The 12401-nt window shown below is 37.5% G+C and overlaps 1 long non-coding RNA gene across 1 annotated transcript; it reads right to left on the reverse strand.

Moving 5' to 3' along the window:
- Positions 1 to 201: 201 nt before the first annotated feature.
- On the reverse strand, positions 202 to 12067 carry LOC117240132. The gene is made up of 2 exons (XR_004494635.1): positions 12028 to 12067; positions 202 to 456 (listed from the first exon to the last, which is right to left on the reverse strand). It is a non-coding gene; the product is annotated as an uncharacterized LOC117240132 (long non-coding RNA).
- Positions 12068 to 12401: the final 334 nt, after the last annotated feature.

Here is a 12401-nt window from a genome sequence, read left to right on the forward strand (position 1 = left end):
TGTCCAGGTAGTTCTTTCGATCATCCGATAGAAGTCGTTTCTGTTTTTCAGAGTTCGTTCACGCCTCCAGAATGTAAAAATATCCAAGGAAGTACCATTAGGAAGCAATGAAATTCAGAGCTTCTGTGGTTATTCCTTTTTCTGATTGTTTCTTTTCTTTGCCCAAAATGGATGATTTCTATATCAAATTGTTTATTCGTATTTTTTTTAATATTCCTTGAGATTTTCAATCAACTCGATTTCGAATTTTTTAGCACCCGATCTTCTGGTTGACGTCGTTAAGAAAGAGGAACGAGTGCACAGGAAGCATGGTCGGCGTGAGCATGATTAGATCCGGTCTGCCCGATGACCTTGCCAGTGATAATAGCGGTTCGTTAAGGTGGTTGCAGTCTTGGTTTGCTTCTGTTTCGATTTCCAGCGAACTCGTCAGCCGGCATGGCTTCCGAGATGCTCCCCCTGAAACAAGTCGAAGGGAAATAATTAATGGACTCTCTGTTCGATTGTACGTGGATGACAAGCTGACCGTAAAAACAAAATATACAAATACGATTAGAAAATATAATCCGAACCCCTTTCGGTTTGATCTGAAGGTTTCTTTTTCTGGACGGAACCAAAGATTCTTATCTGGTTTATGGTGAGCTAAGGAACTCTTTGAAAACAGCATTTATAACTTTCGAAAAAGAGACAGGTATTTCTTGCGCGAACAATTGAATAATTAATTCGTTCTCTAAATATCCTTATTTGTTGTTCCTAAAATACATAATGATTGGAAGCTTCTTACGGGAAGCGCAATCAGCCGCTGATATCATTGAAGTCGAAACGCCATTAAAACCATATTACGATTCGCATGCGACATGCTCCATTCATGAAAACACAAAAACAATAAACAAATACAAATCAACGAAATAAATCCTCCGAGAACGAGACGTTACAGGAATTATACCATTGCGAGGATACAAAAGACTTGCTCATGAGCTACTTCCTTCAAGTAGTCGAGCGGTGTATTTTCCGGTCGTTAACTTCCATATAATGGGATATTAAAGAGTACGGACACAACGCTGCTATTTTTCAACTGTTCATTATCAAATTACGCAGCGGGAATCGTTGCAACGACAAAACTGTAACGACTCGTACCTGCGTATCTTCCATTTAGCTACGGTAAACGCTGACTTGTCTGCGTTTTTTTTTCACTTCTTCGTTACGGAAACCAGGAAAAGTGATTCACAATACAGTTTCTAATTGTACTTCTCGCGATTCTTTCTTAGAAACAAGCAATTGCTTCTTTTCAATTTCCTAAACCTATAATAAAACAGTCCATTCCTTGAATAGAAATTAACTTTAAAACTTTAGGCGCATACATTGTACGTATCGTATGTATGTATTTTGATTTGAAAAGAAACGCGGCAAACGCCTTTGAAAAGACGTTAGGTTTTCAACACCTTAACTAACTTAATTCCAGCGAGTCGTAAATCTGCTGCATCTCCAACATCTGAATCCAATTTATTAAAATTACATCTCTCCCGTTGCACCGACCTTCTTTAAAGGTTCCCGCGGCAGGTTGAACCCGCATCACGTATCTTCCCTCTTCCTTCCACCCCTGTTCCCTTTCTCTTTCTATCGGACGGGAAGAGCGGGAACGCTTAAAACGCGCGAATCACGCGAGCGCCTCACGATTTGCGAAACATCACGTGAAAATCACCGATCCGATCTCCGTGCGCGCGGTGCACCGTGGGGGTAACGATTAAATCGACAGGATATACTTTATTGGCTATTCCGTTATTACAGGCTGTAGTTGGCGGGGAAATAGTCATTATGGATCGATGAACTCCATTGTAACAACGCACCTTCGAATTGCATCGGAAACGCTTCTGTATTGCGTCCACCATATAACCTATCATCGTCTGTTTAGGGTAAATCAGTGGATCGGAAGTTACGTTTCTATGTTTCTCGCCTGTCAGTATAACACTGTGCAAGAGATACAGCAAGATCCTAAAATCATTCGAGTACAAGTAGCGTAAAATGGTCGTTTAAATTTCAATAAATTAACTATTCATACGTTAATTGTACGCGGTCAGGATTAAGGGGTACGGCGATGGAGAAGATTTTGTTAGCTAGATGTTGAGTAAATAATCGAAGATGATAATTTTATAAATGTTTCGTATTTATGAGGATGGAAAAGATTTAATTTGAGTTACGTTACGTTTGAATAAGATAGACTTTTCCAAGAGTGGAGGATTTGTAGAGATAGTGGACGTAATAGTAGTATGATTTAATACTTGATGTGTCTTTTTTTTCTTTGACATATAGGTCACTGTGGGGAGTAATATTGTTCTAGATATAACTATCTTTTCTGAGAAGTACGTATGTGCTTATGGGAACTATGTTTGGTTAATCAATAGAGCCATTCTTTTGAGAAATTGAATGTAGAAGAATTCGACGATATTTTGCCTTGTTTCAATAGTACATCATTTTAAAGAAACACCTGCGATTATAGTATATAATTGCACATAGGTATATGCAAAATTGCATTTTCAAATAATTAAATCAAAAATATAGGAATGTATCAATGGGAAGAATATTTGTTAAAGATCTTTCCCTTTTAATCAAATTCGTCCAACAACCCCATTCTCGTCAAACATAAAATGAACGGTGCCTTTCTCAAAGAAACAAGAAGAAAATTGCTGTCGTTCTAAAGTTCTTCTCCATTGCTAAACTACCGTTCGTGTTTCTAGTTACACTCCAATTATTCGATTGTAAGAAGCAAGCAATCCCTCCATCCAAGCGCTAGATATAGTTTCTCGAGTAGTTCTCTTCAATACCGTTATATCGATGAACTCTTTTTGAATAAAGTTCACATTTATAAAGCAAACACAATAAAATACGACAGGACAATTGTAATCGATAAATAACTTTTTATTAGGATATTATAAGAAGCTAAGATATCGAGTTCTAATTGTGAATATCAAGCGCTCGTCGTTCGAGGAGATTACCAATAATTTCTTCCTTAACAATATTAATTACGAAGTTTCGATACCGTTTATGACATTAAGATCTCTTGATAAAGTTGTATCGTTAAAATCTTACTGTTCCTAGGGAAAATATATAGTTAATATATATAGTTAAATATATGTCGGAGATGAAAGGACACCGGAACCTTGGGATAGCCCCGCAACATTGCAATCTAAAGTCTACTATAACTGTAACTAAACTATTGTTTTTATTCAATCCGATTGTAATTGTTCGAGATTAGTGACGGTGAGCTTTGGCTCGAGGTGACAGTCTGTCGCCCAACGTAGCCGCGTTCAAGGGATGAACGCTTTGCCTAACAAAGGTATGGAGTAATTCTATAGCTCTCCTTAAAAGAAATATTCGTGGCGACACGCGACAGTAAACATTCCAACGGGTTCTGTCCCGTGGCTCGCCACACGCAGACCCTATTCTTCGAGTAAGATGATTGCCAGATGTCGATGCGTCTCCGCAGTACATGTTCGGCTAGCCCGAGGGCCCGTTATAAATCTTAAGGTTTGGTTAACTAAAGTCCTTCAAACAGACAAACAGTCTTTGTCCCAACTACGGGAAGATAGGGGAGACATATTTTTCAACGAGCGGCGTCTCCCACTAGCAACTTTCCCTCGAAGGCGGCTAGCATCTTTTTCTAACCACCGATATGGAGATTGACCAATTAGCAGCAACGTCAATTTCCCTTACTTTCTAAACGAAGGCTTTCCTCGACGAATCCGATGATCTCGTGTCCTTAGACACAACCCATTATAGTTTTCCTCTGTGACATCATCGGGACGGGACGGGCATTCTTTTACGCGCTCCCGTCGACCAAAGAGTAACGTCTTTACGCTCAGCAATTATTTTTACGAGTCAGACTTAGATTCAGCGAGAACGCCCATCTGTCATCCCGTTGGCCGCGGATTCGTTATTGAACCGGAGACCACTGTCACTAGTGTTGCTGACGTCTCACCGCCGTGGTAGATTGTCAAACCTGTGTTATTCATACCTGTGTCAATAAATCGTATCTTCGTTACACCGCAACGATGGCTACCTTCAATGAAGACTCCTCAAACACCGACAACCCTATCCCCAATGTCATTCCGACATATATATCCACCGAAAATGCGCTCTTGTAGACAAACGCTCGATTCGCGTCATAGCTTTTAAAGCTTGTCGCGTCTCAATCCGTTGGAAAAAGTTTTTCCTGTAGCATATTTTATTTTTACGAACCAACAAGGTCTTTGTTTACTTCCTTCTTTTTTTTGCTGCAATTTCCCCATTGTTTTTTCAAGGATAGTATTTCAGAGCCACTAGTCAAGTTTATTGTAACAATAAACGTACGTTTCGGAAACATTTTGTGCTGTGAAACAGAATACACTAAAGTTTGAAGGTCACATCGATTTTCGAAAGTTTATAAATGGAGGTGTATGACAGTATCACCAGCTGTTGCTGTCCCCAAGCGCCAAAATACGTTCTGACTACTATTTTATGTATCTCACAGAAGTATGTCTTCATTCATCATCTCCCATGCCATCCACCAACGTGTTCTTAACATGTTATCTCCTAGTAAAATATTTATGTTGAGTCAGATATCCAACTGAATAATCTTTTCGGTGTCTACTATAAGACATTTAAAACCAAGGCTCGTACACACGTGTGCTTATACGTCAGATGTAATACTTAACACGAAACCTGCTTATATTAATATTAAATTTATGCATAGTAGGATGTTCGACCTTTATAAAAATGAAATTATAATACATACAGTTTCACCGTGGAAAAGTGAATCTTTCTAGCATGTCCACGCAAATGCAGGGGAGGGGAGGACTGTGCATGCACCAAACAACTTTACGTTCGTAATTTTTCACACAAATGTACAACCGTAGGGAAATAATTATCTCTGATTTTTCGGATGTTAGGAATCGACAATATCGCATAACGGAATGCTGTGTTCTACGTATTCTATTTTTGTTACGAAAGTGGTACAAACGAAGTCCACATAAGAGTAGTACAACAAAATCGGTTGAGGTTAGGTTATCGAGCAGATATCGCGGCTTTTGCATTGGAAATCACGCAACTGCCAGTCTCGTCGTTCCTTGTAAACGAAAGAAAGGTATTGTAATCGGTCGGAATTAACATAAACCTCGTCGCATGCGACCATATGGCCTGAATGTTGAATAAACGAGAGTAGAGCGCGAGCTATGTGATTCTAACCGTTTAGGCGGAAACTAATGATTGTAACCAGAGCCGAGATATATGCCAATATTACTTTGCTCGACAAAGCGTATAAGATGAGGAGAGAATCGCGATAAGATAGAACAAGAGACAGATATTCTCTACGTAAAGCAAGTCTGTCAACTAGATTGAAATCCTATAGCTATAACTACAGTGAATCCATATTCTGGCGAATTGTCTTTTCACAAATGAAGCTTCTGAAGAACGGAATTGATACAATAACTACTGTTCATTCATAACTACTGTTGTAAGAATCTATATATTTGTCTATCTATATCTATATATATCGATCTATATATATTTGTCAGAATGTCATTTTATCAAAAAACCCATCCTCTGTAATCATAGTTTAACGAAGCATAATTACTAGAAGAGGTAGAGCGTTAAGTGGAGATGATTTAATCACAGTTAAGTAGATAAATCTCTATATTAGTCTCTTTAATTAAAATGTCCTACGTTTTATTTGCGTCATTTTTTTTCTTCATCCAATTTAAAATGTTTAAATAACAATAGCCTATACAATATAATTTTATGTAAAAAAATTGATTATACCATGTTTATTACAGATATTTAACATTTTTGTGTACATACAAAATTTAAATTATACCTCGCTTGAGAACAAAAATTCTATTTGTTTTCCTAACATGTACTAATAATTATTGATCAAACTAGAAAAAGCTGGAGGAGATTACTTAGGAAGATTACTTAGCATCTTATATTCCTGGCAAGGCTCGAACGTTTTATCTTCCTTTAGATTTTCCTAAGTTTCCATTTCTCTGACTTGCTATTTTAGTTAGCTTAGTATACGTGCTATACATAGGTATGTATAGTGTCATGATCGCGACAGTCGTGAGTTACCCACGCTTTATCCTCTGTAAACTAAACTATTTATAAAAGAAGAACAAATTACATGTTAGAACTTTCATTCAATTTACCAATACAAATAATTTTAAACAAGAAAAAAGACCTAATGCAGTGGTTTCAACTTAAACATATCCAACAGTTATTTACGAATAAATAGTATAAATCTTTTAGCAACATGAAATTCGCGATATTTATTCAAATATTTATATTTACAGTGCGCCATCAGCAAAGAAAACGTGTTTATCGAAACATGCGCTATCGATTTTATGCTTTTGCCACGCAAACAGGGAAATTGCAACTCAAAATTGAATTCGCACTGCAAAGCGTTGACGTTACGACATCAATTACATACTTCAAAAACACCGAAGGTATCACACGGAATCAGAGAGATTCTATGAGAAGTTAAACGCATAGTCACCCTATTGGGAATAGGATTGCTTTGATTCGAGCTCAAACATAGGGAAAGCTGAAAGAATCTTTTGCGGATCTTCCTTCTTCTCTACGTTGGATTTTATACAAAACGACTTTAACCCTTTCAAGGAAATACGGAAATAAGGATTTTAGATAGAGAGATTTATCTGGAAGGAAATGGATAGAAAACGTAGAACCAGTTCTTGTTGGTTGAAAGATTTTTTCTCTTCGCAGAGATTCAAGCTTTAAAGAACGATCAAATATGTGCGCAGCTGACTTACGCGTGAAGTTATTATTAAAAAAAATTGTTGCATTTAAAAGGATAAATATTAATATAAATTTAAAAAAATTGTTTGTTCAATTATCATAAGTTTAATTTAAATTTAAAAAAATTGTTAGTTCAATTATCACAAGTTTAAAGATATGTAGATATTGTATTTACATATCGAAAATCAGACAGCAATATTAATCAACACACCTAGTCAAACGCACACGTACTTTAAAACCGTGCTTTAAAATCGATATTCGCTGAAACAATACATCGCTCTGCGCTTCCAATTTGTTTTCGCACGAAGAATCAGTCCACTCATTGTTACCGTCACCATCTCTACCGTAATCTATATTCCTCGAATAAATTCTATATCTTGATTGGAAAATCACATATTTTAACGAACTTCCTTATTTTTTGTTTTTTATGACTTTAATTGGCAATTTCCATAATGTTCTATAACTTGACAATAGACCGATAATATTTCAGGATATATATACATACATCATGTTTTTGAGGATTCTGTAGTAAAATAATCATAGTTGGGGAGTTCAACTTCCCAAACCGCGACAAACATATTTCACACATCCACGACGACTTTACAAGCAAACCCCCCGCGGTTTTGGGAAATCGATGTAGGACCCTCAATTAAACATATCTCAGAGGGCAGATCGACGATGCGAAGAACACTTCCAAGCCCACACCCGACGCACCAGCGAAGGACGATACATCGTCGCTCTACCTTTCAACGATCAGCTTCAGTCACTCGGATCCTCTAAAACGCTGGCAATTAAACGACTCGCCTCACTCAATCGCCGATTCCAGCACGACAAACGCTTCGAATCAGAATATCGAACGGTAATACAGGAATACCTGGCATTGGGACACATGACGAAGGTCAATGTCAACCACTCCGACGACAACGGATACTATTTACCCCATCGTGGCGTGACCAAAGCATCAAGTCAAACCACCAAACTCCGTGTAGTTTTCGACGGATCGGCACCAAGCACTACCGGAACCTCCCTAAACGATACACTTTGCACAGGACCCAAGTTACAGGAAGATTTATTTTGTATATTAATTATATTCCGCGCTCATCAGTACGTACTCACTGGCGACATCGAGAAAATGTATCGGCAATTCCTCGTACGACCAGAGGATCGGAAATATCAAAGGATATTATGGCGCAGCGCGAGTGGAGAAACAGAAACATATGAGCTTAACACCGTAATACTCTTATCATAGAAATAGAAGCAGTCCTTAATTCCCGCCCGCTAACTCCTATCTCCACCGATCCAAATGATCTCCTAGCCCTCACTCCCGGACATTTCCTCATTGGCGATTCATTAATGTGCTTACGTGATCGAGATTTCAGAGACATTCCATCGAACCGACTCTCCAAATGGCAGCATATCCAACAGCTTAAACAACATTTTTGGAACCGCTGGCATAAGGAGCATTTGAACGAGCTAACCAACCGCAATAAATGGAGCAAGGGTGGACACAGCATCCAAAAGGGCACAATCGTCATCCTCAGAGAGGACAACGTTCCCTCCATGCATTGGCCTCTGGGCCGAGTTATCAAGGTTCATCCAGGCGCCGATGGTGTCATCCGAACAGCTACAGTTCAGACGGCAAAGAGCATTTTGGATCGGGGCGTCAAAAGGCTTGTCCCACTGCCAATTCAACCCGATCTCGAGAAACCCGAACAACTAGCCACCGAGACGAAATAAGATGGGAACTTCAACTACACCTCCCTAGTTTGATCGGTACCCTCTCAACGGGGGGAGAATGTTACGCCATGCGGCTTACCATAGGTCATATTCTTAACTATCGATCGCGGCACTATAATGTCGCAGACGGATCGTCGCGTCTGCCCGGCAAACGAACATTGTAGTGGCAAGCGCATGGTTCATTAAGCAGGGCGACTTCCAGAAACGTATTTTACCTCGCGTAAAAGAATGTGGCGTGATCCGAACGTAGTGGGAGTCGCCTTCCAGAAAAAACGAAAAAAATCGAAAGGCGTTCAGAACTTTTCGAGAAGTCGAACCGTCAACACATGTGGTATGTCGCGCATTACTTATCAACCAAAACGCAGTTACATTTTTTTTGTTCCATTTATATCTTTCTAGTTAATAAGTTGTTGAAATAAACATTAATTTATTTGTGTTAATTCTGTGGAATTTCATTGAACTACCCTTATTATCATAATCGAAATAAGGGGATCGATCAGTTCGTGGCGTCGATTATTTAATCGTAACGGGAACTTACAACTCTCGTTGACGTGCTATTTCGCGATCGCGTCTCTCCGCGAACGGTCGAAACAAAATGATTCACTAAAAACTGTCCTGAATTCCTAAGAATTTATTTACCGCAAAACTGACAAAGTGTTTATTTAAAACATGAGGTTGAAGGTAGTCCTTTTCTTTCATTTCATTCATTTTCATTTTCTTTCTTAAGTATGGCTAACACAATATCTAATCAATTAAAATTCTATATTTTCACGTGAAAAGTTTCTTTAGATAATTATTATCAACATGATGACTAACTCTTACGGATTAATACGTGTCTGTAGGGCAATCCGGTGGACTTGATCGGCTTTTTACTTCGAAAGTTGAGTAATCGGTGTCGCTTTCTTACGCATCTTTGAACTGTATAAATGTTTTAAAATTGTTTGATCCAGAATGTACCACAACGGACAATCAAGAAGGCAGGTGCCTTGACTACAGAAAATGTAAACCTCTGCAAGAAATATGGCAGATACAGTACCGTACAGCCACCGATTTTTATAGACGATCAGTGTGCAGATACCAGGGTAATGTTACGATCGTTTGCTGTCCGAACGATCCAAACAAAGAGAAGAGAGAAATTTTAATAAAAACTGTGTATAAGTATAAGGCTTTGCGACCACCATACTGTGGTTTTAGCAACGTCTCTCATACCAGGGTGGTCGATGGTAAACCAGCTGAACTTGGTACGTTTTATGTCTTTCTTTCCGATTAATAATAAGCCATTTACTGCAAAGAATGAACTTTAAAGGCATTAAACAGCACATCAATGTACATTCCAATTAGACTAAATAATAATGCTATGATTTTATCGGTAGTAACTTTACTTATTAACTTGAATTATTTCTTTCTTTTACTTCATGTTAGGAAGAGTATCTTTTTGCTTGAAATAAAAAATTGATATAGGAGTAATAATATGGATAGAGATCAAAAACTATTAGGGCAGAAATTACACGTTTGAACTTTATAGTTCAGTATAGTTCAAATAGAAATTATATAGAATTATTTAATAATTTGTATTCCACTGGAATAAAAATTTAATTTCTGTCTTTATCAAATCTCTATTTCAGAGTATTTGTACGTATGTACTTATCGTCTGCTGTATGATCGAATATCGAATAGGTAATAATCGTTGTTACTCGCTATGTGAGAAAAAATTATGTATATTCACAACTATGACTATTGCATTTTAGGCGCTTGGCCATGGATCGCTGCATTAGGTTTTCGTAATCCCCGAAACCCAGACAAACCACTATGGAAGTGCGGAGGTTCCCTGATATCGGCTAGGCATGTTTTGACCGTAGCACATTGTGCACATATGGATGGAATAGAAAACATACACAATCATAATATTGCCATTCTTAGATTGGTGGAGGAGGTGCCATTTTCGAGTAAGTCCTCAAATATATATATATATGCTATTGAGTATTACTGAAGTATCATATCCTGAAATTTTTTACTGTACACATATATTGTGTCATAAAGCGTGTACAATTCTTTCTCATACTTTTGGTCATTCGTTTCATGCATTTTCATTTATTTTTTTATTTCTCAGGGTACATATATCCCATTTGTACGAAAGAGCCCCTACGAAAGAGCAACTTCGTCGGCTATAACCCCCTTGTTGCTGGATGGGGAGCATTAAGATATAGTAAGTGATATCAATTTTATAATAAAATTAAACAGTTCCAGTCTTAAATATCTTTCTTATTTTCTTCGTAGGACGACAACGACGTAATGCATTAATGGAAGTACAAATGCCAGTGATTAAGAACGCCTAATGCAAAATAGCTTATTCCAAATTTCCTAATGCACCTGATATCACTGATGGTATAATATGCGCCGAACGTGCTCAGGGTGGAAAGGATTCTTGTACGGTAATTAAGTTACAGAGTTACTACAAACTATACGGTATCTGAAGACACGTCCATTCGAATTAACATCAAATCGACGTCTTAAACATTAAAAATAATAGATAAACACAATTTAATAGTTTTGCCCACTTCTCACACCTCGTTATGGTATTTAATCTAATTTCCTTTTAATCTTAGTTTTGCTCAAAATACATATAACATGTACGTTATAAATTGGAGTATTTCAATACACAAATCAATAGAAGATTATTACTGTATATAAGTATAATTTCAATACAATTCGATCGATATATTTCAGTATCTTTGATTAAAAATTTAATGATCCTTTCAGGCTGACCGCGGCGGACCACTGCTGATACAACATGAATTAACCTCGTATTTAATAGGTATTGTGTCTTATGCTTATAAGTGCGGCACAGCTGGGTATCCCAGCGTTTACACTAGGGTCACATCGTACCTTGACTTCATTCTCCAAGCGATGCAATAATATGATATTACTGTTCCATAAATATCATTGTGTAAAAAACGTAAAGTTGGATTTTCTTATTGTGGAGATAAGAAACAGCTCAAATTTACATTGTTTTGTACGTTACAAATTATAGGCTTAAAATGTACGAAATGTAACTTTGAAACGACACTAATTTTTTACGCACGATAAACCCCCACGACTTAGGTATGTAAAGATGATAAACGTATATTAATTCTATTAATTTGGTAATAATAAACCAACTTTCTGAGAAGTTCTGTAAATTTCGTTTCTGTTGTATCAAGAGAATAATGGAATATTCCACTTAGATCGTATACTTCTTGTATGTACGTACAAAATTTTCCAGCTAATCTAAAACACTTCATAAGATAGAGAGCTTCTGGAAATTCGGACACAGAGAGTGCATAAAATACAAGATAAGTCTCGTGTCTTTCAAAATTATTTTTTATTCACTAAAAACGTCCTGTGTACTCATGCAATCACATGCAACCTCGAAACTTCACTTATTTTTTATCACTTTCCAATTCAATACACAGTTTCTGCATTTTTGACTATATGTAAGAGAAATTTCCATTCAGCCAAAGGTGTACTTACAGATTATAGATTCCTATACGACTCTCAGTAAAAATTTATCCGCACTCCAGATAGTTAAAACTTCTGTCGACCGTATTGATCCATCTGCACTCTTCGTATGACGTCAATATCTGTTCAGTGCTGCTGCGCAGGTTTCTTTGTGTTACGTCAATTCGCTTGTGACCGTTGCGCGAGTAATGGCGCTTTGCAATGGTGATTTGCAGGAAAACAGTGCAGGATGCTGTGATTCGTTTCTTGTGGTCGGAGGTTATGTTTGATGCCTATATTTATCAAAGATTTAATGCACATTATGGAGAAAGTGTTTTGTCACGAAGTGTGTGTGAATGGGCACAAAAGTTCAAAGAAGATCGCACAAGTGTTATGAAAAAACAGCT

Source organism: Bombus vosnesenskii, unplaced genomic scaffold (genome assembly GCF_011952255.1).
Source record: "Bombus vosnesenskii isolate JDL3184/JDL3185 unplaced genomic scaffold, Bvos_JDL3184-5_v1.1 scf7180000014575, whole genome shotgun sequence".
Classification (NCBI taxonomy): Eukaryota; Metazoa; Arthropoda; class Insecta; order Hymenoptera; family Apidae; genus Bombus; species Bombus vosnesenskii.